Raw genomic sequence first — 27,458 nt, 5'->3', positions numbered from 1 at the left:
ATTGGCCAGTCTATCACCTTACTATGTATCATCTATCAAATCAACATCTTTCTACAAACACACACATGCACACACACACACACACACACACACACACACCCCCATATCAAGCATTATTATGTTTATGTATTTAGACTCAAAGATGCATTGGGGGATAAACCATTTTTTAAATTTTTCTTCCTGAAAAATATAATTTACCTTTATTTTGGATTATATTTGTGCTGGCTATTTTTTGTTGTAAACTTGACTGCGTCTGAAATTAACTAAAATTCACACAGCTTGGAATACCTATGAGGCAGTTTTTCTTAAATCATTTGAAGTGGAAAGGCACACCTTTTGTCCAGATCTTTAGTTTGGGTTACATCTTCCAGTGGCAGCCTATATAAAAGGCAGGAGAAAGGAAAGCCTACTCTCTTTGACTGATTGTCCTCACTCTAATTGTCAGTTTCATTCCTTCATTGGCATTAGAACTAATGCTTTTTTAGTATTCTGTTGTACGTTGAAGACCAGCTGAGATAGCTAGTCATTTAGCACCTGTCAGATCAGCACTAGTCACTCTCAGATGTGGATGATAGCTGTACAGTCACAATTCACTTCAGATGATTCAATTAATTATGTACAAAATAAGGACTTGATGAATAAAATAAAATGCAGGGATGTAGGTGGTAATAATTGGGCAAAAGAGTATCAGAATTAACAACAGCAAAGTAGCTAAGGAAAAAAAATGTACTAGAGAGAATATGCACTGGGGAAGAGAGGTTACTAAATCTGATGTCAACCTCTACAATGTCTGACAGGTGGGCTTTTGTTATGTCTCATAAACTTTTAATCTTTAATCTTGCCATTTCTGAGCTCTTACTGCTGTACTAGGTCCTCTGCTGTTTCCTGGAAAGACAGAGGTTTAGTTATATTTAAAGAGCAATGGTTCTTTATCAGTGACTTGTTGTATACCCCTGAGGCTTAAATGTCCTGCTTTTGAAAGTGTCCACTCCAGTATTCTGTAAGCAACAGAAAATAAAAATGGACATTGCTTCAGGATGATTGGCATCCATAGAAAAAACAGGTGTCTGCAGGGCTTCTTTGCTACCAAAATTTATTTCTAGCCTATGACATTGGACAGGCACGAGCTTTTCCTTCATTGTAGTTAACATGCTAAAACACTCCGCCATTAAAACAAATTTTAACTGATACTTCGTCGTCCATATTCTATTTCAGGACTGTGTTAGGAATCCTCTTGAGGCATTGGCTTACTTGAAAAATGTTATTTCAATTAGTTGGATATCATTCTTTACAAGATTTAGGTCAAATGAGGGGCAGCGCTAAATCCAAACCAAACAATATGTGTCTGCAATAAATTTCCGTTCCTGAATTATTCATGCACAATGGCATAGGTGACTCCTGAAGCATTCTGAATTAAGTAGAATTGATTTCTCACTTTTTTATGCTCTGTTGTACAAGCCTTTTTGTACTTTTACTTCTCCCTAACAAATAAAGTATTGATTCATCTCCACTGAACATGTTTTATTTAAACTTTGGTCTTTGTCAGCAACTTCGTCCTTCCTTCATACCCACAATTCTCTTTTTTAACTTCCAATTGTCTTTTGATCTTGAAGGTGAAGTCCTTTAACCTGGATAGTTAGCACAAAGTAATAGTAGACTTGGTGGAAAACCCACTTAGAGATGTGGCTCTGTGCCCTTTGACACTCATTTGCAGATTCTAACTCCAATAGACATCCAACACATCCTATGAGGTTGGGTTTCTTTGAGGGAATTTAGAAATTATCAAGGGGCATTTTACATTTTACAATATCACTTCTTTCCTTTCTATATCCATGAACAAAGAAACGTGTCCATAGGTAGACTGGGAGGAAACTGATTATAGCAGCAATCTTAGCATGAGGCATATGACCTAAATAAATGTTAATCTTACACAAATATTTTCAGGCAAATGAACGAATCAACTTTGTATCATGGTTTAATTTAGTTCTCTAAAATAGTTGCTAGGACATGGCTACAAACTGCAGACACATAGCTATGTCTATGTGTGTGTGTGTGTGTGTGTGTGTGTATGCATGCACTGTATATCAGTCATAATACCACCAATTTCCCACCTCTTGGACTTTTAACTCCTATCAGATTTCCAACAGCACCAACTTCAGAATCTCCGCGTTTCTAGCTATAACCAGTAAGCACATAACCATTTAGTCCAACTACCACTGCCCATATGTACATGGCTGTGGGGCCATCATCAGGAGCATGATCAATCTATCACAGACCACATGCTAAAGGAAAACTGATGTTCCCTCTCCTGGAAGCCACAAGTGTCAAAAGTTTTATATAAAATAAAATCATGAAATAATTGAATATTAGGAAATAATTTTATTCAGGAGACTTGACTTTCAACTGTAGACATGCTGCTAAATTTGATAACCTTAACTTCTATGTTTTCAGTTTGAGTTAGGAAAAAATTGTTCTACAAAATATCTTCTTTGATGTCCATTTTTCAGTTTATGCACAAGAAGTAAAGGAAACATGCTTATCCTGGTTTACCATTGCATGGCTCTCTCGAATCAGCCTTTCTGTTATCTTCTTATCAAGGCTGCATATGGAATACAGCTAACCTCCAATGAAGTTTCTGCAAACTTGCCCACAGGATTCACTGTGAACTAAGCACTTTGTGTGGCCTTCAAAGCAAGCTGTCTTTCACTTGAAGGTTTACTACAGAAAATACCCAGAGGTTTACTACAGAAAATATTGTCAGGTACACAGCATCTGCCCACATACATAACAGACCCTTCCTTCTTTGGCAGAGCATTGTTTCTGATATCAAACATTTGCCTTTTGGCATGATTGAAGATACCAGTTATTTAAAATGTGGGAAGAGCTTCTCCTTGCAGTCCACAGGACTGATCAGCTATATAACCCCCAGAAGCATGCTGAATGTTCCCTTGGATACAGTTCTGGAGCACATTCCCTGGGCACATTCCCTGGCTCTGCACTTAGCCTCACTACTCATGACTCAGAGCCGAAATGAGCACAGCTATTTTTCTGGAGTTTGCTGGCTTCTGTGGGAGATACACACACACAGGCTCTTCCATATAAGTACATCATTGCTAGTGGCAGCGATGTCTCCCACAACAGTGATGTCTCTGAGTGGTCACCTGTATGCACAGTCCTATGGAAAAGCATTGCACTGTCAGGACAACATGGCTTATCTATAGCCTTTCAAAATGTGTTTTCTTTTTTAATTAATAGATTTGAAAATTAAATTTTATGGGTTGTTTTCATTCTCTTTCCCAGTTTCTTTTAACGTTAGTTCCTTAGAGGTTCTTTAAGTGCAAACCTCAGCCCAAAGGTGCTACATGCATCGTGCTTCATCTGCAACTTAAGTTTCCAGGGTCTAATAATACTCTCTCTTGAGTGTGTTGTCCCCTCGATGAGTACTTCCTGGAAATTGGTGATGTCCTCGTGAAAAGTGTTCGCATTCACCTTTCCTGCTGAGGTTTAGGCAAGCCTCCTTTATTCCTTCTGCTTTGCAGGTCGATGGCTTTGCCCTTCTATGACAGATATGTTGTATATTATATCTGTTCTTTACAATAACATTCAGGGTTGGTGTTCTTGGACCTCCTCGACCCCACATGTCCATCAATCGCTTCAACAGAAAAACTGGTTTTCTTAACTTCAGGTGCCTAAATTTGGTCAACTTCCTGTAAAACAAAAAGACCAACAAGCAAGCAAAACAACTTAAAAATGTATTTCCAAATATATGTTTCCATTCCTACCCAGTATATCACCTACCAATAAATAATTCAAACGTCTTCTCTCCTGCCTTGAAAGGAATGATGTTCTGGTATGCTGTGCTTGGGCTTAAATCTCTTGTGGAACACACATGCTCATCAGTTTTTATGGACCTTTTCTCCATTTGGATTCTCAAAACAGACATGGAAAACTGACACAGGACTCCAATGACTGAACAGGAGTCCACGGGCAAATCAATTGCTCCCTCAAGAGGTGAGAGTTGTGAATGAAAAAAAAAAAACCTGATAAAATAAGGCAGATAAAATAAAATAAAAATTGGCAGCCTGTCATGATTTACAGTCACTGTCTTTGGTGTAGTAAACCTAATCACACTGGTTACTACTTCACTAGATTCTCAGCCGGAGTCCATTAGAACAGCCTAATTTACACTGCAGTGTAATTCATCTGTTTTATTAAGGTTGCGCTTGTATTTATGTTAGAAGTGAAAGCGGCCTCTGGTTCAGCGTTATACAGTCATTCTGTGAAAATGCCACAGGGCACAGCAGTTAATAAACCTGGAACTAGATTACAACACCAGTATTGTTGACATCTGACAACTTTATTGTGAGTGTCGTTACACTGATGCAGGATCTTATAAAAACAGACATTAGCATCATCATTACTAGCCCATTTCAAATAATTACAGATCCCATTTATAGAAGCAGTTAAAGGGTCTTTGCATATACTTTATTGACAATGTTGGCTTTTAAACCTTCTTCCGTCTTCTCCCTAGTAGAGTTTACCTTTATTTGAGCGTGTGTCGAGGTAAAAAAAAATACCTCATCAGAGAACAGTTAACAATTTGAAGATGGAGATTCCATGGTTAAGGTATGTCATAATTCCAACAAGATTAGAAATTTCTATAAAAATATGCTTCACCTACTGAGAAACTTTTGAGGTGTTCTGAGGATTGCCAAGAGCCTGCTTACCTCTACTATAAATAACCAGTAGTGCTGGCTGACAGGGCACCATCCATGTAGCTCCCTCAGTGATGCTCACAGACCAGCATTTCTATATTGAAGAATGCTATTCACTCCCTGAATGTCTTCCAAGAACTTTGTTTCAAAGAACTCATTAGTTGCACTGGGATACAGACAGAAAAATCTTCTTGTCTAGAAGAGAAAATTGAAGAGTGAGGGAAAGAATGAGGTGTTATGAATTATAATTCATAATACAGAGAAGGCTGAAAAAATCAGTAAACAAAGTATCACTGAAAAGGCAAAGGCAGTTCTCAGTTTATTATTTTCTACATCATGGACAGAACATCAATTTGACACAAGACAGACTTTCACTTGAATCTAGGTATTAAAACTCACATTCAATGAGAAAATTGCTTTGTGAAATGTTTGACTTGGACAAGGTACACCATGAAAACTTTGATCAATACCATTAAAGACAAAGAGGGCAATATCAAGACCTAACGCAGTGCTTTCTATCTTATAGAAAAATCATCAATATTTATAGAATGTGTGAATAAATTTTCCCAGTATCGCTTTAATAAGACATTTCAAGAACATCAGAGAACAGCACTGATAGAAAGTGTCAAACAGAATCTGAGGAGTCCTGAAGAGTGTGAGAGTTAAACATCTTCAGACAGCAGGCTCTACTAGCAATGGAGTGATGTGACGAAGAAAGGGCTACTTCAAATCTGAACTCCAAATTCAGACATTGACTCTATGTTAATCTATTCATTGACGTCATGCTGTTAGATTCACCTGCTTGGGTTTCTTTCTCTTCATTTCAAACATACAGTCACAAGATATTGACACATGTGTTGCCTCTTACAAAATTAAAATTCCATACTTCATCATTCATAGAAACATATGTCCTTAAGATGTGGGACTGCCATCATTTGGAGAGATTCAGGGAGATAGCTTCATAATTTAAATCTGCCAAATGTTTTAAAGAATATTTCAGTACCATAAATTCTGTCTATTCAAACACTCCCCAGTTCTTATTACCAATGCTCCTGAGCATTCCTCAAGACAACCATCTTTTCTCACTTATAATTTAATGCTATCCGCTCTTGTCAGGATTCCTGGGACTTCTGAGTGTATTTCTTTGACTTTATCTGTATCCAGTGAAATTTCTGTACTTGCTAGTCCAGATGACTCAAGCTTTGTTCACTTAAAGTTTTGACATAGATATTTGCTCCTGTAGATATGGTTATTTAAAAAATTAATTAGAAAAATATGCTTTATTATAAATACTCCAAATGATAATTATGTGATATATGGAATATTAGCCTCAAAATTCAGATAGTACTGTCAAAAATAATGTTACAACATTACATGGTTCTTGTATTTCTTATAATGTATTACAGAAAACAATGGCTAAACAAGGGTATCTTTCCAACTTATTTAATTTTATGTGTATGAGTGCTTGCTTGCATGTATGTATGCATGTATACCACATACACATATGATGCCTTTTGAGGTATGATTTGGGCATTAGATTTCATGGCACTAAAGTTACACATTGTTGTGAGCCAGGATGAAAGTACTTGGTACCAAACCCATGCCATCTTCAAGAACAGTGAACTAATTGGGGCACTGCTTCATCCTGCAAATAACCAGCTTATCTGAACACATGCTTCATATGAGGCTTGATGGGCAGTTGTCTCCTAAAGGGTAGCTATCAGTAAAGATGCTGAAATTAACAAGTTTCCACTTGTTTCTTATTCTATTGATAATGCCCATTAGTTTTACAGTTGTTAGGAACAAAACTGTAAATAATTTAGGCTTTTATTTGTACTATAAATTTGATATTTAATCTCATCAATCTGAACAGTTTCTCTTCCCCTCTCTATATATATGCTGTCAAGACAGCTGATACCATTATCTTGTCCTACCACTTATTCTGAAGGAACTTTCTATCAGCGCTTCTGTCCTGCTATATCTTCAGGAAAAAAGGTTTCTCTAAACACCCTGAGATGTGGGAGTGAAAAGTGGGTCGCATCTGTTACCCAGGATATTGTTAGAAGATCTATCCAAGGACACAATGCAAGGGAAGCAATAATCCACACAATGGAATGGAAAAAGAAAACACTACATTTTCCACAAAAGTAAAAATTTTGCAGAAAATTTTAAGAAACATGTAACAGATAACTAAAATTTTAAAATAGGTTAAAGAAAACTTTCACCAAAGAACTCCTACAACTGATGAACACCTTCAGCAAAGTGGTTGGATACAAGATTAATTAGGAAAATTAGTAGCTTTCCTGTACACAAATGACAAATGGGCTGAGAAAGAAATTAGAGAAACTACATCCTTCAGAATACCCACAAATAATATAAAGTATCTCAGTATAATTCTAATAAGTAAGTCAAAGACCTGTATGACAAACTCTCTAAAGATATAAATTGAAGAGGATATCAGAAGATGTCCCATCTTCATGGATTGGTAAGATTAACATAGTAAAAATGGCCATCTTACCAAAAGCAATCTACAGATCCAGTGCAATCCTCATCAAAATATAATTTTTATAGTCATTAGAAGAATAATTCTCAACTTCATATTAAAAAAACAACCCAGAATAGCTTTAAAATGCTATACAATAAGAGAACTTCTAGAGGTATCTCCAACCCTGACTTCAAGTGTTACCAAAGAACAAAAGTAATAAAAACTGCATGGTATTGGCTTAGGAATAGACAGGTTGATCAATGGAATCAAATAGAAGACCCAGAACTAAAACCACACATTTAAAGACTCTTGATTTTTTACAAAGGAGCTAAAAAATAATACAATGGAAAAAAAAAAGACAGCATCTTCAACAAAGATGCTGGTGTAACTGGATGTCTACATGTAGAAAAATACAAATACATCCAAATTTATCACCCTGCACAAAACTCAAGTCCAGGAGGATCAAAGACCTCAACGTTAACACCTAATACATTAAATCTATTGGAAAAGAAAGTGAGAAAGAACCTTGAACTTGTTGGCACAGGAGACAACTTCTTGAACAGAACACGAACAGTTTAGGTTCTAAGATGAACAATGAATAAATGGGACTTCTTGAAACTGAAAAGCTTCTGTAAGGTCAAGGACAAAGTGAATAGAACAAAACAACATTTTACATATTGGGGAAAAAATCTTCACCAATTCTACATCTTACAGAGGGATAATATGCAAAAAACATAAAAAAATCAAGAAATTAAACACAAACAAACAAAATAATCCAATTAAAAATTGGGATGCAAATACCAGGCATGGAGATAACCTAGAACCCCTGCGCAGATGTAATCCATGGCAGTTTAGTGTCTAAGTGGGTTACATAGTAATGGGAAGAGGGACTGCCTCCAACAAAATCTGATAGGCTGCTCTTTGATCACCTCCCCCTGAGGGGAGAACAGTCTTACCAGGCCACAGAAGATGACAATGCAGCCACTCTGGATGTGATCTGATAGACTAAGATGAGAAGGAAGGAGAGGAGGACCTCCCCTATTAGTGGACTTGGAGAGGGGCATGCGCGAAGAAGGGGGAGGGAGGGTGGGATCTGGAGGAAAGGGGGAGGAGCTTAAGGGGGGATACAAAGTGAATAAAGTGTAAAAAAAATAAAAAATAAAATAAAATAAATTAGGACGCAGAGCTAAACAGAAAACTCTCAACAGAGGAATATCAAATGGCCTAGAAACACCTAAAGAAATGCTTAACATTCTTAGCCATGAGGGAAATACAAATCAAAACAACTCTGGGATTCCATCTTCTACCGGTCAGAATGGCTAAGATCAAAAACTCAAGTGACAGCATGTGTTGGCAGGGATGTGGAGAAAGCTGAACACTTCTACATTGCTGGTAGGAGTGTAAACTTGTATAACCACTTTGGAGATCAATCTGGCACTTTCTCTGAAAATTGGGACTAGCAATACCTCAAGACCCAGCTTTACCACTCCTGGGTATATACCCAAAACACACTCCACCATATACAATAAGGAAAATTGCTCAACTATGTTTATAACAGTTTTATTGGTAATAGCCAGAAACTGGAAACAACCTAGATAGCCCTCAAACAAAGAATGGGTAAAGAAACTGTGGTACATTTACACAGTGTAATACCATTCAGCAATTAAAAACAAAGAAATCATGAGATTTTCAGGCAAGTGGATGGTACTAGAAAAGATCATCCTGAGTGAGATAACCCAGACCCAGAAAGACACACGTTGTATGTACTCACTTATAAATGGATTTTAGCTATACAGTAAAGTATAAACATACTACAATTTACTTAGCCCAAAGAAGATAAGTAACAAGCAAGATCCAAGGAAGGCCACTTAAATCTCACTTACAAGGTAAATAGAATAGACAGAGGTAATGGTTGAAGAGAGGGAACAAGGTAGAAGAGGAAACTGAGAGATATAGGGGTCAAGATCAGACCTGGGGCGAGCGGGGATGGGAGGTAAAAGGAATGGGAGGCTTGTAGAGAAAATCTACAAATGAGGGCACATCACTCTGAAAATCTTGAGACCTAACTCAAGGTAGGGTCCTGGCCAGGAGTGGGGGGATGAGGGGTATTTTAACAGAGAATCCTACTAGCAGGGACCATAGAGGAGGAAGAAGACACCCTCTAACTGGACTAGTGTCCTGGTAGAGGTAAGGAAAAACCAACCAGCTACCAAAACATCCACTCAAAATTCATCCTGCCTACAAAATGTGTAGAGATAAAGATAGAGCAGATAGAGCAGACTGACAGAAGGTCCGACCCCTGCCTGAATCATCCCAAGACCTATCACATGGGAGAACCAACCCCTGACAATATTTTTTCACTTCTTAATTTTTTCTTTATTATCTTTATCATCATTATCATTTATTATAATTTGTTCACTTTGTGTCCAGCTGTAGCCCCTCCCTCATCTCCCAGTCCCAACCTCTCTCCCTCTTCCCCCTGATGTCCCTCCCCTAGTCCACTGATAGCGGAGGTCCTCCGCCCCTACTATTTGACCCTAGCCTATCAGGTTTCATCAAGACTGGCTGCATCCTCTTTCTCTGTGGCCCAGTTAGGCCACATCGCAAGGGGGAGATGATCAAAGATTTGGCCACTGAGCTCATGGAGTCCATGTCAGAGAATGACTCTGCTCCTCTTACCAGGGAACCCACAAGGAGACTGAGCTGCCCAGGGGCTACATCTAAGCTGTGTGTCTAGGTCCTCTCCATTCATGTCCTTGGTTGATTCATCAATCTCTACAGGACCCCCTGAGCCCAGATTTTTTGGCTCTGTTGGTGGTCTTGTAGAGCTCCTGTTTCCTCCAGGTCTTTCTATCTCCCCCTTCTTCTATAAGATTTCATGCACACTGTCCAAAGTTTAGCTGAGTCTCAGTATCTGCTTCAATACCTTGAAGGGTAGAGTCGTTCAGGGGGCCCCTGTGGCAGGCACCAGTCCTATTCCCTGTCTTCTACTTCTGTTGTCTACCTTGTTTGCCCTTCTGAATGATATTAAGGATCTTCTCTAGGGTTCTCCTTGTTTATCTTCTTAAGTACTATAGATTTTAGTATGTTTATCCTATATTATATAGCTAATATTCACTTACAATTGAGAATATACTATGTGTGTCTTTCAGCTTCTGGGTTACTTCACTCAGGATGATCTTTTCTAGTTCCATCTATTTGCCAGCAAATATCATGATACTCTGCTATATTTGCAGACAGGAGTAAAGCAGAGTTGTCCTCTGAGAGGCTCCACCCAGCAGTACCTGGAAACAGATGCTGAGACTCACAGCCAAACATTGGGTAAAGCCTAGAAAGCCTTTTGGAAAAGTGAGAGGAATGAGAAAAGGTAAGGTGACAGGAGCTTCACAAGAAGACCAACAGAGACAACTAACCAGGGCCAAGAGAGGCCTGCTGAGACTGACATACCAAACAAGAACCCTTGCATGAACTAGACCTAGGTCTCCTGACAAAGATGTAGCTGATGGGCAGCTCAGATCTCATGTGGGTTCTCTAGTAAGGGGATTAGGGGTTCTTTCTGAGATGTACTGTCTTGCCAGATTTTCAATTACTTTCCCATGGAGAGAACTCCCCTACCAGGCCACAAGGGAAGAGGACATGCTCAGCTCTGCTAGGACTTTATGAGCTGGATAAGAAGGGGAGGCTCCCTTTTTCTGAGGAATAGGAGAGGGAAATTGGGGAGAGGAAAGGAGAGTGAAACTGGAATGAGAAGAGAGATAAGGCGATGACAAGGATATAAAGTAAATAAATAAATAAATAAATGCATAAATTAATTAATCAATAAAACAAAAATAGCTATAAAAACTGACATGTCAATATCAATTTGTTTTGAAATTCTTGCAGCAAAAGCATAAGTGAGAAGATATTTAAATAAATAAGTACACACATGTAATAAATGTATATACACAGTAGTTTCAAAATAGGACTAATTTTAACTGTGAGCATGTAATACCATGAACTGGTAAATGATAGAAGCTTCTGAAATGACTTAAAGAAGGTCTAAACACAAGAAAAAAACAGTATTAGCATGGGTTGGGATTGAAGGCAACCTTAAGATGACAAGTTTTTCTAAATTGGAACATTAATTCATTATATATTTTGTCAAATTTTGCCTTGTATATTGTCCTGGATATTGACTTGTATATTGACTGATGATGTAATACAAATTTTATGTGAGAAATCTAAGTGTCTTGGGAGCATGTTGAGCATGCATCACCTCCTTCAGAACTTACCATAAGCTTTCAGTACTGAAGACACTTTAGTTTTACCATAGATGTGCTTGATCACAGTAGAATAGGCACTGAAAAAAAAATCAACTTTAATGTGTCCAATTGACAGATTATAACTGTAACAACAAATAACAAAGAAAAATATTTTCATGAATTATCTAAACCATATTATAAAAATCTATACGTCCATCATTCTTAAGACATATACACAAAACAGCAAGATGAGTTATTAGTTAGAAGATCCTGTTGTCAAACTTGATGACTTGAGATGGACTTCCAGATCATTCAAGAATCTACTCTTGAATGGTGTCCTTTGTCCTTCACACATAGACCATGACACACAGGCACACACATATACACATTACACACACATACAACCATTTTAAATGTATGTTAATACACAAAAATTGAACCAAAATTTAAAACATATATAAGAATTATGAAACAGATATTCCACTATATTACATATCAAATATTACTTTAACGATTTTAGGGAAACCATAATATGTAAGCATTATCACTGCAACTTCAATGTAAGTAAAGAATTCCTAAAATAGACACAGAATATTGTAAATATAAATTTTAAAAAGATAAAGCAATCAGTTCATGTCAGAGACAGTCCCTTTTCCTATTACAATGGAACCCACTTGGATACTGAACTGCCATGGGCAATATCTGTGCAGGGGTCTTAGGTTATCTGATTGGCCTGCTCTTCAATTACCTCCCCCTGAGGGGGAAGCAACATTACCAGGCCACAGAAGAAGACACTGCAGCTACTCCTGATAAGACCTAATTGACTAGGATCAGAAGGAAGGAAAAGAAGACCTCCCCTATCAGTGGACTTGGGGAGGGGCATGCATGCATAGGGTGGAGGAAAGGAGGGGTTGGGATGGGAGGAGGGAGGGAACCGCAGGGGGGATACAAAGTGAATAAAGTGTAATTAATAAAGAATAAAAAAAGAAAGCAAGGTTAAAAATGAAAAAGAAAGGAAATTAAAAAAAAATAAAGCAAACTAACATAAATTAAAAATTTCTCATTTACTAACAGGAAACTTTTAGAAAATGAGTATACAAAGATATACATTCATGGGAAATTATTTGAAATACCAAAGTCTGTATGTTCTGGGACTACCGTATTCCAGTTTCTGAAGCCACACCCAAGCCCATACAAGTAGCACTGAATATATCCATGGGTATTTCTAAAGAGATAGAGAGAGAAGGAGACAGACAGACAGACAAACAGATAAAGGGGCAGAAGAGAGAAAACAAAATAAGGAGGTAAAAGTGGAGTGGTGGGGGAAGTCAAAGAATTAAAAGGGAGAAGATGGAAAAAGGACAGATGTTAGGAAAATGCATTATGTACATTTATGTAGATTAAATAATTTTTTAAAAAGATTAAATATGGAGCTTTAAATTTATTTTATAAAAGAAAAAACATACCAAGATTAGAATAATTAATGAAATACTTCAAATCATTTTTAATATCTACAGTTATCATGTATGCCCTCATTTGGATTTATCTGGTAAACTTGAGATATTTGAAGATTCCACAGTGTTGAGAAATTAAGTTTAAAGTTTCCCAAAAAGTCAATTTAACACATACTCTCATGTAGTTTTGTCAGGAATACTATCCAAATGATCCCATATCCTTGAACATTTTTTTTAAACAAGAAGGACTGCATTGTTTGTTTAGTATTCTTAACAAAGTTTAGTATGGTCACTCTCTAATTTTCCCTTGATAGTGGGTGTATACTGTGGTACAATTATTATCTTAATTTCTTTGGATGCCAGTGTTTATTATTCTTTGGGACACATATATTTTTGTGCTTTTTCCTGTTTAAATTGGGCTACTTTCAAAATTATTGAACTTAAATTCTTAAGGTATTTAAACCCATATTTTTAATCTATTTAATTACTTATTTACTTTACATCCTAATTGCAGCTTCCACTCTCTCTCTACCCCCAAGTCCTCCTTCTAACCTCCCTCTCCCCACTTCCTCTTCTTCTTAGAAAAGGAGAGGCCTCCAATGGATATCAACCAGCCTTGGCATTTCAAGTTGCAATTGTGACTATGCACATTTTCTTTCTTCAGTTGAGACTAGACAAGGCAGCCCAGTTAGGGGGAAGAGATCCAAAGGCAGGCAATGTAGTCAGAGACAGCTCCTTCTCATGCTTTAGGAGTCCCACATGAAGCCCCAGTTGCCCAACTGTTGGATATGTGCTGAAGGCCTAAGCTCTCTGGTTGGCAGTTCAGTCTCTATGAGCCTTAAGGGCCTAGGTTAGTTCATTCAAATCTTTTCCACATTTTATCAGGTCAGTCCTAATGTGTAGTCTGAGAAGATGTGTCTTCATGATTCTTTCTGGTCTTGTTCTTGTACACTGACCTCTGCCTTCATGGCCCTACTCACTCTGACCTATCTCAAAGGTCTTCATCTCCATGCTTGCACTGTGTGATATTCTTCCTCTGTGTCCTCCTTTGATCAGCTGTAATCAACTCATCTTCTTTCAGTTATTTCAAATCTATGACCCCCAAAAGAGTTCTGATCATCACATAAGGAATAGCTAATCTCATCCTCTTTCTGCTTTGGCCAAGTTTGACATTTTTTTAATTGAATTCAGAGATCACTGGGGTTATAGTCCTCTCAAATTCTTTTTATTATTAACCTGCTTTTGAAAGTGTGCTTAGGAAATATGATGTCATATTCATGCAATTTGATTACACAGATTGTTCATATTAATAAGCTGGTAAGTAAGGACAGAGAGAATTAATGAATCTATAAAACGTGAGCATTGTTATTTGGTGGCTGTGATAGTAAATGTGTGAAATAGAAAATAAAACAAACCACTATACTTTACAAAAGGTCAAGGCTTTGAAGAGTTCATTCAGTGTTCCTCAATGTAGTTTTCCTTTCTCTGTGTATGCCTTTTTATACTTAAATACATTCAGAGAACCTGAGCAATGTCCATAGTGTCCTGTCCCATTCCAGCATGAGATATTCTTTTTTTTATTTTTATTTTTTTTTCAGTTACATTTTATTAATTCTATATCCCAGCCGTGTCCCGATCCCTCATTCCCTCCCACAGCATGAGATATTCTATCCAAGGATCCATATTTGAACATATTTATTATACTCCCTTATATACACTGGCAATGTGTCTAGCTTTCTCAGAACTTCAAATTTTATCCCTCAACTTGACCCAATATTTAAGATAGTCTTTAATATGCTTATTGGCTTACTCTTTTGTTGTTGTTCTTGTTGTTGTTGCTGTTATACAGCCTTCACATCAGAACAGGGCACCAGATCACACTATAGGTGGTTGTGAGCCACCATATGGTTGCTGGGAATTGAATTCAGGACCTCTGAGAGAACATCCAGTGTTCTTAACCTCTGAGCCATCTCCTCATCTGCTTAATCTTTTCTCATTGTGCTTTTTCATTCATTAAACATGTTGATTTTCCAGATAGCTATATCATAAGTTAGTTGAAGAGAGGAGCAAGATCATATAATCTTCTGCTCTTCAAAAATTACCCAAAATAAGGGAGCCAAATGATCATCATTATTTCAAAGATGAGTGAAATTCAGTTGGATTCCCAAGAAAATGGTCCAAATAATTGGGTAACAGTAAGGTATTATACAGTGCAGGGATTATCACCAATAACATAGTTAGTACTATGAATAATGATTAATTAATTAATAATGAATAAAAAGTTTCAGTGTTAAATTATCCACCCTGAAATTCAGTACACTAATAGGATAGTCATTTTCCACTACGGATATGAGAATTGGTTTTGTGTTATAAAGGCTGCCACTGCCACCAGTGCCTCCATCTTGAGTGGATTATTCTGTGTTGAAGCTTGTTCATACTTGTAAGCAAAACGAAAGAGCTACAACTAAATGATGGTTAGGCTTCATTTCCATTGCAACACCCCAGAAACCCATTTAAGCCATTGACAGTTCGCCAACTAAAACAATGATTTAAAGCTAAAAGCAAACAAAAGTATGTTTGCAAGACTCCCGTAACTTTAAGGAAAATATGAGTCCACATCTCTAAGGGCATGAAGTCAACCCTGCCCAAGGATGGTGTGCTTTTATGAGGCATGAGTGCCCTTTCTGGGATACCCAGCTTTGCAAAGTATCTAAGTCTAATTAAATCCCTTTGTGCAAACTTTAAATACACTTAATTAAAATAGGTAGACTCAACATGATTAATTCCAAAAGTAAGTAGGTTAAAGTGCAGGCTCATTTCTTCTGCTAATTAGTTGAAGGATGATCTTCCTTGCCAAGGGGCCAAATGGCAGGAGATTCATTTCTTCATTTCAAATCTGTTTTTAAATGTCTTTTTGAAGCCTTTAGGCTTTGGAATTTAAATTCTATAAAAATTGAATGCCGAGGATTATTTCTTCTTATTTTATACTTAGTTAAACTCAAGACAAGGCTCAGTAAGATCCAAGGATTATAGAGTGCCCAATGGCTGTTGAATCTATACACTTGGTCAGCAAAACTGGCCACATGACAGTTTTATGTGCTTTTCAATACTCTTGAGAGACTACCCTAGCATCATCTGTCATGATAGTTTTCAGAAACTGTGACTCGTTCATTTAAGCTTTGATTCGTTGAAATACTAAGTTTGGCATTGATGTGGCAGATTTGCCAGAATAGAAGACGTAAGTAAGTGTCTTTATGGAATTAAACTCCTGCCTTTAAAAGGCTGGTAGCATGATCTGATTAAAGTCATGTGTAAGGAGGAGTCTTCTCAGAATGGTTCCTACATAATAAGTTTGAATTCTGTTTCGATAATATTAAATAATATTGCCATGTTACAGAAAAATACACATTCATGGTGTATGCCTTCTTTATCTGCATTGCTGATGTCAAGTCATGCCTAGATTTCCATCAGTCAATTTTCTGTTTTCTTATGTTCTCTGCACAACATGATGGAGATTTTTAGAGACGTGATAAGTCTCTTTAAAGTCTCTTAAAATGAGACTCTATATAATAATATTTTTTCCATAGAATTTCACCACACTGAAATTCATGCTTGCTGTGAATCTTTTTTTTATTTTATTATTATTTTTTTTATCAGTTACATTTTATTAACTCTGTATCCTAGCCGTGTCCCGATCCCTCATTCCCTCCCAGTCCCTCCCTCCCTCCCTCATCTCCACCGTGCCCCTTTCCAAGTCCACTGATAGGGGGGACCTCCTCCCCATTCATCTGATCCTGTTTTATCAGGTATCTTCAGGACTGGCTGCAAAGCCCTCCTCTGTGGCCTAACAGGACTGCTCCTCCCTTCGGGGGTGGGGAGACCAAAGAGCCAGTCATTGAGTTCCTGTTAGAAATAGTCCTTGTTCCCCTCACTTTGGGAAACCAATTGGTTACTGAGCTACCACAGGCTACATCTGAGCGGAGGTTCTAGGTTATATCCATACATGGTCCTTGGTTGAATGTCAGTCTCAGAAAAGACGCTGTGCCCAGATATATTTGGTCCTTGTGGAGCTCCTATCCTTTCCCCATCAGACTAACTCCCCTTCTTTCTTATGATTCCCTGTACTCTGCCAAAGGTTTGGTCATGAAATAATCCAATTAAAAAATGGGGAACAGAGCTTGCTGTGAATCTGAAAGGGGGGATTCATCATCCTCTCAGGTGTTAGGACAGCTGAGGAATCGAAGGCAGGAAGTTGTACTCACAAACGGCTGATTTCCAAGCAGCATTTCCAAATGAAGTGTATTCAGCTGTTCTCACTTTCTCTCAAATATTCTCTTTCTAGTGGTCTATATTCATTCTCAGCCTTGATTCAGTTACTGCTTCTGTCTTTGGCGAAGAGAATTTAGCAGCCATTTGTTTCATATATGACATAGAGAATATAAATATGGTCTTCACATGAATCAATACTGCATACAGGCAGAGGTGTGTGTGCGTGCGCGCGCGCGCATGTGTGTGTGCGTGCGTGTGTTCATGTATGTATGTATGTTCAGGAGTCCAGATATTCCTTAGTGTCCACCATCTTGATATGTGTTGTTTCATTTTGTTTGTTTTATCTTTTAAGAAAGGTTCTTTCATGGGCCAATTATTCAAGCTGCCTGACTAGTGAACCACAAGGATCTTCCTTTCTCCAATAGGGTTATGTATATGTCACCATGCCCAACTTTTGTTACATGAGTTTTGGGAATCAACCCTTGGATCTCACACTTTTATACCAAGCGTTTGACTAACTGAAATACTTTCAGAGGCTGAAAATAAATTTTCTTAGTTTGTTTTGAAATATTTATTAAAGGCCTTCCTTTCTCTAGACTCTGAGGAAAACTGTAATCCTGCTAGGTGGCTTAATTTCAAATGATAAAATTATATTTAGAAAAACAAACACAAGTATAATCATTGACTAACTTGCATTATGTGTTAGTTTTTAAAGATTTTCTTTTTCTTTTCATTTTTTTCTTCTTTCTTTTTAATTATGTGTATATGCATGTGTCTGAGTGTGGTGTTTTGTTTTGTTTTGTTTTTGCATGAGTACAAGGCCAGAGAAGACCAGGAAGAGAATAAGGTTCCCTCGGCATTGAATTATTGGAAGTTGTCAGTGTCTGATGTGGAGGCTAAGAGACAAACATTGGTCCTTTAAAACAACAGTCTGCATTGTGAGCTGCTGGGCCATATCCCCAGTCCCTCAGCTAATATGCTTTTAAAATAAACTTTATTGTATTTATAACAGAAATAACAGGAACTTACATGAGTTTCCATTTGTCTTATCCATATGTGTTATCTTTTTCACTATCTGTATCCCCCATAGGTATAGTATACTTACTACAGTTGAAGATTTCATGGGATGCATCTGAGTCACTCAGAGCCCACAGAATCCAGTCTTGATGTTGTTCACTATAGAGACTGAGGCAACTGTACAATGACATGTACCAGCATCGAAGCAGCATTTTTAGTGCTACAACTGCAGCCCTCCTACTCACGTGTCCCTCCTAAGACCCCCTTACAGCTGTGACAACTGAAATTTTATGTTTGGAAATCAAGGATGCCATCTGATTAATTTATGCATACACTGCCCCAGGTGTAAAATTGACTTGTCATAACTTAGTAAATATAGACTGCTTATATATCTTATATAAACATAAGATATATAAATAAAATATGTAAAATATAATATATAATATAAACATTATATTTATCACTCATAAAATCAATTCCTACCCCCGAGATGGTAATTTTGATTTTGCATAAGCTAGGCTCATAAGTGGTGGCTAATTTCAAACTCAACTGAAGTTACAAAAAAATGTGGAAGTTTGATAACTAATTGGATTTGGTATAACAAACCTCATTCTCTACTCTTCCTTCTTTGACAGTTAGCATACCCTTTCTTCATTAGCTTGTGAAGTAGAGATTTAGAGCATCCTATCTTTTTCTGATATGTCATGGAAAATATTCTCTGGGGGGAAGGGGTGGCAGCAAGCATAAGTTAGTTCCAGCTTCCAGTACCTTCATATCTGTCAGGAAGATGAAGATATCTGAAGAGACATAGTCCTGAACTCTTCTGTGAATACAGAACAGCAGCTTATCTTCAAGGGGAAATTAATTTCTTTCAAGGTGGAAACTAAATATTGAGCTAGAGGTTAAAACTATGTGTAGGAAACCTCTGTTAATCTAAACAAGGTATTTCTTCAAAATACAACAATGTGTTGCTGTTGTGTTTGATTATGGATTTACTTCTCAATTTACACACCTAATCTGACATACTTCCAATATCCTGTCACTTGTACCCAAGTCTTAATCTTCTGTAGTCCTGGAATGACCTTCTTTAAGAGGTAAACGTAAGTAGAATTAAAAATTGGAAGTCTGTCCTGCTTCAATGGCTGTAAAGGCCTGAATGGTCATGGCTGCATTACGCTGTTGTGAGACTCTAATCTTGCATATATACCACAGGCAAAGCCAAAATGTTAAGCTCAGGATGCGAGGCTAAGCACTGCACTCAGGGTCAGCCGCTTTGGACCCAGAGAAGAGCATGTCTGATTGCATGCGGGTTGATGCCCCAGGTCCCGCCTCTGAGAAAAAGGTATCGGACGGGTCTGATGCTCTTTGGGTGGATGACACCTAAATGAACATCTGTACAAAGTCCCAATTTATTTCTAATATCAGAGATCAGACCTCTACTCTTGCCTGATGCGTCCAAAATAAAAAGGGGGAACTGTAGAGAGCTGCCTAATGCCGTGCCTTAAAGATGGAGCTGGTTTCCGCCTTCCACCTTCCCCATGGTGAGTGCTCTCTGTCACAAACAACTCCACATTTGGCTAAGGCTGAGGATCTGGCTTGCTTCCATGTATGTGGACCTATCTGCATTGCCCACGTGGCATGCTGAGGTTGGCTACCCAGAGGCTATTTAAAGTGGGCTGGCTTTCCCCAGGGTCAGATGATTGTTCAAGGTTCCTGAATAAACTGCATTGAAAAAAAAAAAAAAAGAATTGGAAGTCTGTGGTCTTGCTTCAGTTCTTCCACTCACTGGTTGATGGGAAATTCTAATTAATTAAGATCTTTGAATTTCAGATTTATTAAATAAAATGTGAAATATAAACATACAATAACGAACTTATGAATTATAAAAAAGAACTTATGAATGATCTTTAATTCATAAGTGTGCAAATGAATGGGTCTATATGTTTCTTGGGCTTTTTTCTTGGTCTCTCTTCCTTGTCTTTGTTTTATTCTATTCTCATTTGTTTGTGTTTTATCTCATTTTTTTTATTATCCCTTAGATGCCTGTTTATTTGTTTGCCTCCTAACAAGAGACAAAAAGGAGTGAATTCAGATGAGAGAGAAGGTGGGGAAGAACTTAGAGGAGTAGAGAGAGGCGAATGTTAATTGTGATATATTGTATGAAAAAAAAATCCTTTCTTTAAAGGAAAAAGCAAACTACAGAAAAAGTATGCATGTGTTCTCTTGGATAGCATCAGTTCAATAAAGCAAGAAAACCGTGTTTACACTGAGGCTTCAGCTAAAGAAGAAGAAGCTGGCTGAGGACTATCTTGACACTCAGGTGTGAGAGGCTATGTAGATAAAGAGCTCAACACCACGCTGCCTCTAGTAGGAAATACTAGAGCAAGACATATATTGCTATTGGGAGCAAGTTCAAATATAGTGAATTTGTTTAAGGATTGTTGGGTAAGCACTGATTCCTGCACTGCCTTTGAGGAGTGGTAAGGGGTTTATGTCATTCAGAGTTGTCACAGAATTTCCAAGAAGACTGTGCAAAGGTTTGATGCAGTATTCTCTGTTCCCTCAAGATAAATGGAGACTTATCATGGACTCAATCCTGAAAACTGCAATGGCCAGTAAGTATCTAAAAATGCTGGTGGCTATAATTAATGACGTTAAAGTGTCCTGTCATGGATTAATATGGAAAACATTGTGTGTCTGCTTAAAGTGCGTGTGTGTTTAGTATGCTCACAATTTTTATAACCTCCTAAAACTTATACTCATTGCAAAAGTAATCATGAATTACCTGTGACATTTTAGGCAAGCAATAGACAGCTGAATCTGCATCTCTGAAAATGAGAAATTAATAACAGAGATACACCAAAGGTGATGCACTGGAAAAAAATATACTTAGTTCTGAGCCCTTCCAAAGTTCAGAGATGGTTTGCTATATAAGTCCCTTGTATAGCACCCAGGAAGTACCAATAGATTGATTCATTACATCTTCTTCCATACTACTTTTATTTTATTTTTATATTAATCACAGGTTGTTTACTTTGTATCTCAGCCATAGCTGCCTCCCTCATTCCCTCCCAATCCCACCATCCCTCCCTCATCTCCTCCCTGCCCCTTTCCCAGTCCACTACTAGGGGAGGACCTCCTCCCCCTCCGTCTGACCCTACCTTATCATGTATATCCAGGACTGGCTGCCATGTCTCCTCTGTAGCCTACAAGGTTGTTCTTCCCTGGGGGGAGAGTATAGGTAAAGGAGCCAGTCATTGAGCTCATGTCAGAAATAGTTCCTGTTCCCCTTACTAGGGAAAACCCACTTGGATACTGAGCTATCATAGACTACATCTGAGCAGGGGTTATAGGTTATATCCATGCATGGTACTTGGTTGGAAAAACAGTCTTATAGAGGGCCCCCGTGCCCTGATATATTTTGTCCTTGTGAAGCTTCTGTCCTCTTCAAGTAGTACTAACTCCCCCTTCTTTCATATTATTCTCTGCACTCTGCCCAAGTTTGGTTATGAGTCTTCACATCTGCTTTCATACACTGCTAGGTAGAACCTTTCAGTGGCTCACTCTGTCAGGCTTCTGTTACTTGTTTTCTCCTATTTCCCCTGTCCATCCCATTTGTCTTTCTAAATGAGGATGGGTCATCTTATTCCGGGTCCTCTTTCTTGTTTATCTTCTCTAGGAGCACATATTTTAGTATGTTTATCCTATCTTATAAGTCTATATAAATGAGTATATACCATATGCGTCTTTCTGCTTCTAGGATACCTCACTCAGGATGATCTTTTCTAGATCCCACCATTTGCCTGCAAAATTCATGATTTCCTTGTTTTTAATTGCTGAGTAGTATTACATTGTGTAAAAGTCCCACAATATCTGTATCTATTCCTCCAATGATGGACATCTGGGTTGTTTCGAGGTTCTGGCTTTTACAAATAAAGCTACTACAAACATGGTTGAGCAAATGTTCTTGTTGTATAGTTGAGCTTCTTTTGGATATATGCCTAGGAGCTGTATAGCTGGATCTTGAGGTAGCACTATTCCTAATTGTCTGAGAAAGCACCAGATTGATTTCTAAAGTGGTTGTACCAGTTTACATTTCCACAAGCAATGGAGGAGGCTTCCCAATTCTCCACAACCTTTCCAGCATGTGTTGTCACTTGAGTTTTTAACCTTTGCCATTCTTATGGGTATAAGGTGGAATCTCAGGGTAGTTTTGATTTGCATCTCTCTGATAGCTAAGGATGTTGAGCATCTCTTTAGGTGTTTCTCTGCCATTCTATATTCCTCTACAGAGAATTCTCTGTTTAGCTCCGTACCCCATTTTTAATTGGATTGCTTTTTAATTTCTTTAGTTCTTTATATATTCTGGATATCAGCCCTCTGTCAGATCCTTTCCCAGTTTGTAGGCTGTCGTTTTGTTCTGATGACTATGTCTTTTGCGTTAAGGAAGTTTTTCAGTTTCATGAGGTTCCATTACCAGACGACTTTTGTTACACCTTCTCCCACATTCAGGTCGTCAGCTGCCAAAGTTATATCTACGATCCTCTGCTCCAGCGAAGCCGGATCTACTTCAGCTCAAGGGACATAGGGACAAAGCAAAGGAGAGGATATGTGATGTTCAAAATCATGACGCCATACATACATCCATGGTTCACAGGCTACTCAGAAAGAAGACTGCTCCTGTGATGAATTCCTTTACCTTACTTGAAAGTAACAACATAAATGATGAAGAAACAATTCATCTTTTATGCAAATACAAAAGCATAAGAGTATATTGAAAATATTTATGAAGGCAACTGTGAGCAAATAATCTATTTCCATGATTTATCTTTTCATTGAAAATAGATCTTTTTCCTTACATAATATATCCTGAATATGGTTTCCCCTCCCTCTACTCCTCCCAGCTGCTCCCAACTCTCCTCCCATCAGATCCCCTTCCTTTCTGTCTCTTAATAGGAAACAAAAAGGCTTCTAAAAGATAACTATATAAATATATTATTAATATGTTAAAATAAAAAACTAACATGTTGAAAATGGACAAAACAAACAAACAGAGAAAAAAATCACAAAGGGAGACAGAAGAACCTCAGAATATTGCAGCTTTTGATCTAACAGTGGTATAATTACACCACCTTCCTCATATAGCCATCATCACTGTGTTGTTAAAAGCCTGGGGCATAAGGCTGTATTTCAAACATTTCTTTTGTTATTCATTTCAAAATTAGTACATGTAGACTTAATTATGACAATTTTCATACATATAGATCATAGGCTGTGAACTTGTAGGTAAAGTTTATAAACCAGAATCATTGTGTTCAAATTTAAAATAGATTTTTTTAAAAAGGCATTTATCTATCTAGTTAAGAAAAAAGTGAAAAAAAATTGAAGCTTGGTCAACAATTTGAAAAGTAAGGTTAAATTTTATTACTAATTATATTTAAAACTTTCTGATATCTATGCACTTAAAAATATTTATCTGTATGTATAAAATAAGCTTTGAGAATAAATTTAAAATTTATTCTTGTTTAGGGATGTGGAAGTAGTAGATTCTCTTCCAAGTCCATCGCCTCCACAACCACGGGTATTTGAAAAAGTGGGGGAGGGTGTGACACATAGAACAGTTTTGAATGATAAGGGAAAAAGAAACTATGTATTATAATCTCAAAAATTAAAATTAAAAATGAAAAAGAATATAATCTAGAAGGTGTATGTCAATTTATAGATTTGACAAAAGAAAGCCAGTTTCCTTAACTTGTGCAGTACTCATTTAAGAAAAAGGCGACTAAATGAAACATGGTAGTGATTCCTTCTTTCTTTCCTTTTTTTTTTTTTTGAATGAACGAAACATGTATGTCATTCTTCCTCCAACAGTATCCTACGATGAAGCTATTGGCATAATGAGGAAGAACAGCATGACCTTAGATCAGGGGTCTTGTTTCCTTTTTTTTGTTGTTGTTGTTGTTTTTTCCTTTTTTTTATAATTTTATTTTTTATTTCTTTACACTTTATTCACTTTGTATCCCCCATAAGCCCTTCCTCCTCCCCTCCTGATTCCACTCTCCCTCCCCCTTCTTCATGCATGCTCCTCCCCAAGTCCACTGATAGGGGAAGTCCTCCTCTCCTTCCTTCTGATCTTAGTCTATCAGATCACATCAGGAATGGCTACATTGTCATCTTCTGTGGCCTGGTAAGGATGCTCCCCCCTCAGGGGGAGGTGATCAAAGAGCAGGCCAATCAGATTGTGTTGGAGACCATCCCTCTTCCCATTACTATGTAACACACTTAGACACTAAACTGCCATTGATTACATCTGTGCAGGGGTTCTAGGTTATCTCCATGCCTGGTACTTGGTTGGAGTATGGGTCTCTGGGAAGACCCCTGTGTTCAAATTTTCTGGTTCTCTGGCTCTCCTTGTGGGGTTCCTGTCCTCTCTATAACCTACTACTTCCCACTTCTTACATAAGATTCCATGCACTCTGCCCAACAGTTGGCCTTAAAATCTCAACATCTGCTTTGATAGTTTGCAGGACAGAGTCTTCCAGAGGCCCTCTGTGGCAGATTACTAGGTTGTTTCCTGCTTTCTCATTCTTCTGATGTCCATCCTCTTTGAATTTTGAGATGGGGATTGAGCGTTTTAATCAGAGTCCTCTCTCTTGATTAGTTTCTTTAGGTGTACAGATTTTAGTAGGTTTATCCTATAAGTCTATATGAGTGAATATATACCATGTGTGTCTCTCTGCTTCTGGGACAGCTCACTCAGGTTGATCCTTTTGAGGTCTCACCATTTACCTACAAATTTCATGATTTCCTTATTTTTCATTGCAGAGTAATACTCCATTGTGTAGATGTATCACAATTTCTGCATCTATTCTTCAGTTGAGGGGCATCTGAACTGTTTCCAGCTTCTGGCTATTACAAATAAGGCTAATACAAACATGGTTGAGCAAATGTCCTTTTTGTGTACTTGAGCCTCTTTTGGATATATGCCTAGGAGTGGTATGGCTGAGTCTTGAGGAAGTGCTATACCTATTTGTCTGAGAAAGCACCAAATTGATTTCCAGAGTGGTGGAAAAGTTTACATACCCACCAGCAGTGGAGGAAGGTTCCCCTTTCTCCACAACCTCTCCAATATGTATTGTCACTTGAGTTTTTCATCTTGGCCATTCTGATGGGTGTAAGGTGAAATCTCAGGGTTGTGTTGATTTGCATTTCCCTAATGGCTAATGAGGTTGAGCATTTCTTTAAATGCTTCTCTGCCATTCGATATTCCTCCACAGTGAGTTCTCTGTTTAACTCTGTTCCCCACTTTTTAAGTGGATTACTTGGTTTGCTGCTTTTCAGCTTCTTTAGTTCTTATATATACTGGATATGAGTCCTCTGTCAGATAAAGGGTTGGTGAAGATTCTTTCCCAATCTGTAGGCAGTCACTTTGTTTTGATGACAGTGTCCTTTGCTTTACAGAAGCTTTTCAGTTTCATGAGATCCCATTTATTGATTGTTGATCTTAGAGCCTGTGCTGTTGGTGTTCTGTTCAGGAAGTTGTCCCCTGTGCAATGAGTTCCAGGTTATTTCCCACTTTTTTTCTAGCCAATTTAATGTATCTGGTTTTATGTTGAGGTCTTTGATCCACTTGGACTTCAGTTTTGTGCAGGGTGATAAGTATGGATCTATTTTCATTTTTTCTACATGTAGACATCCAGTTGGACCAGCACCACTTATTGAAGATGCTATCTTTTTCTCATTGTATGGTTTTGGCATCTTTGTGTCCATAAATCAGGTGTCCATAAATGTGTGGGTTTATTTCTGGGTCTTCTGTTCGGTTCCATTGATCCACCATTCTGTTTTTGCCAGTACCATGCAGTTTTTATAACTGTTGCTCTATAGTACAGCTTAAGATCATGTGGACCTATCTGCATTGCCCACGTGGCATGCTGGGGTTGGCTACCCAGAGGCTATTTAAGCTGTGGGCTGGCTTTCCCCAGGGTCAGATGATTGTTCAAGGTTCCTGAATAAACTGTATTGAAAAAAAAATAAAAATCAGGGATGGAGATACCTCCAAAAGATCTTTTATTGTAGAATATTGTTTTAGCAATTCTGGGTTTCTTTCCAGTTGAGAATTTTTCTTTCCAGGTCTGTAAAGAATTGTGTTGGCAATTTGATGGGGATTGCATTAAATCTGTAGATTGCTTTTGGTAAGACGAACATTTTTACTATGTTAATCCTGCCAAGCCATGAGCATGGGAGATCTTTCCATCTTCTCATATCTTCTTCTAATTCTTTCTTCAGAGACTAGAATTTTTTTTTCAATGTTATGGAGGCTGTGCATTCCTGTCTAGGCTGGCAACTGAGGGCTCCACTCTGGTCTGGAGGCTGGGCGCCTCACTCTGGACTGGAAGCTGTGTGCCCTTGTCTGGGATGGCAGCTGTGGGCACCGCAGTGGTCAGGACGCTGTGCACCCCGGTCTGGGATGGTGGCTCTGGCCCAGGCTCTACGCTCTGATCTGGGCTGGCAGTGTGTGTCCCCTTCTGGGACAGAGGCTGTGCACACCTCTCTGGGCTGGAAACTAAGGGCTCTGCTCTGGGTCAGAGGCTTGGCGCCTCATTCTGGGCCAGAGGCTGTGTGTCCAGGTCCTGGATGGCGGCGGGAGCTGTGTGAGCAGGAGGTTGTGTGGCAGGTGCGTCAGCTGGTCCATGGGACCTTTACCAGGTTTTGACTGGGTGACCTGAGGTCCCTCAATTAATTTCCACATCATAGGCTTTCCTCTCACCTGGCAATCACGAACGCTGGTGTTTTAGCTCTCTCTCTGGGTTCAGTCTCCTGGTCACTGTGCCAACACTGCTGTCCAGTTCCTCAGACACAGTGTCCTCCCGGCACTACCATCTTCCCGTCCCAAGTCCTGTTTCTTTCAGGAACCCTGGAGGACTTTAGGGTGAAACCCATGGGATTTCTCACAGTGGGAGATGAAAATGAGTTTTCCCTGGGTGTTCTAGTTAACTCTTTTAAATGAGATTACCAGGACCAAATGGTAGTAGAAACTCAGGAGTTTCAAAAGCCTTTCCATACCTAAGTGTTACAGCCCTTTGACTAAGCCAGGACCAAATGGTAGTGGAAACTCAGGAGTTTCAAAAGCCTTTCCATACCTAAGTGTTACAGCCCTTTGACTAAGCTGCTGTATTAAAGGCAGGGATGTGGGTGTAAGCCCATGTCCACTTGGCTTGCAGATGAAACACAGGCATGGCAAGGCTCAGAAGGCAGGCTGTGTGGCACTCCTTACAGG

This window comes from Meriones unguiculatus, chromosome 8 (genome assembly GCF_030254825.1).
Source record: "Meriones unguiculatus strain TT.TT164.6M chromosome 8, Bangor_MerUng_6.1, whole genome shotgun sequence".
Classification (NCBI taxonomy): domain Eukaryota; kingdom Metazoa; phylum Chordata; class Mammalia; order Rodentia; family Muridae; genus Meriones; species Meriones unguiculatus.
The sequence above is the reverse complement of the archived record's forward strand: the minus strand, read 5'-3'. Positions refer to the sequence as shown.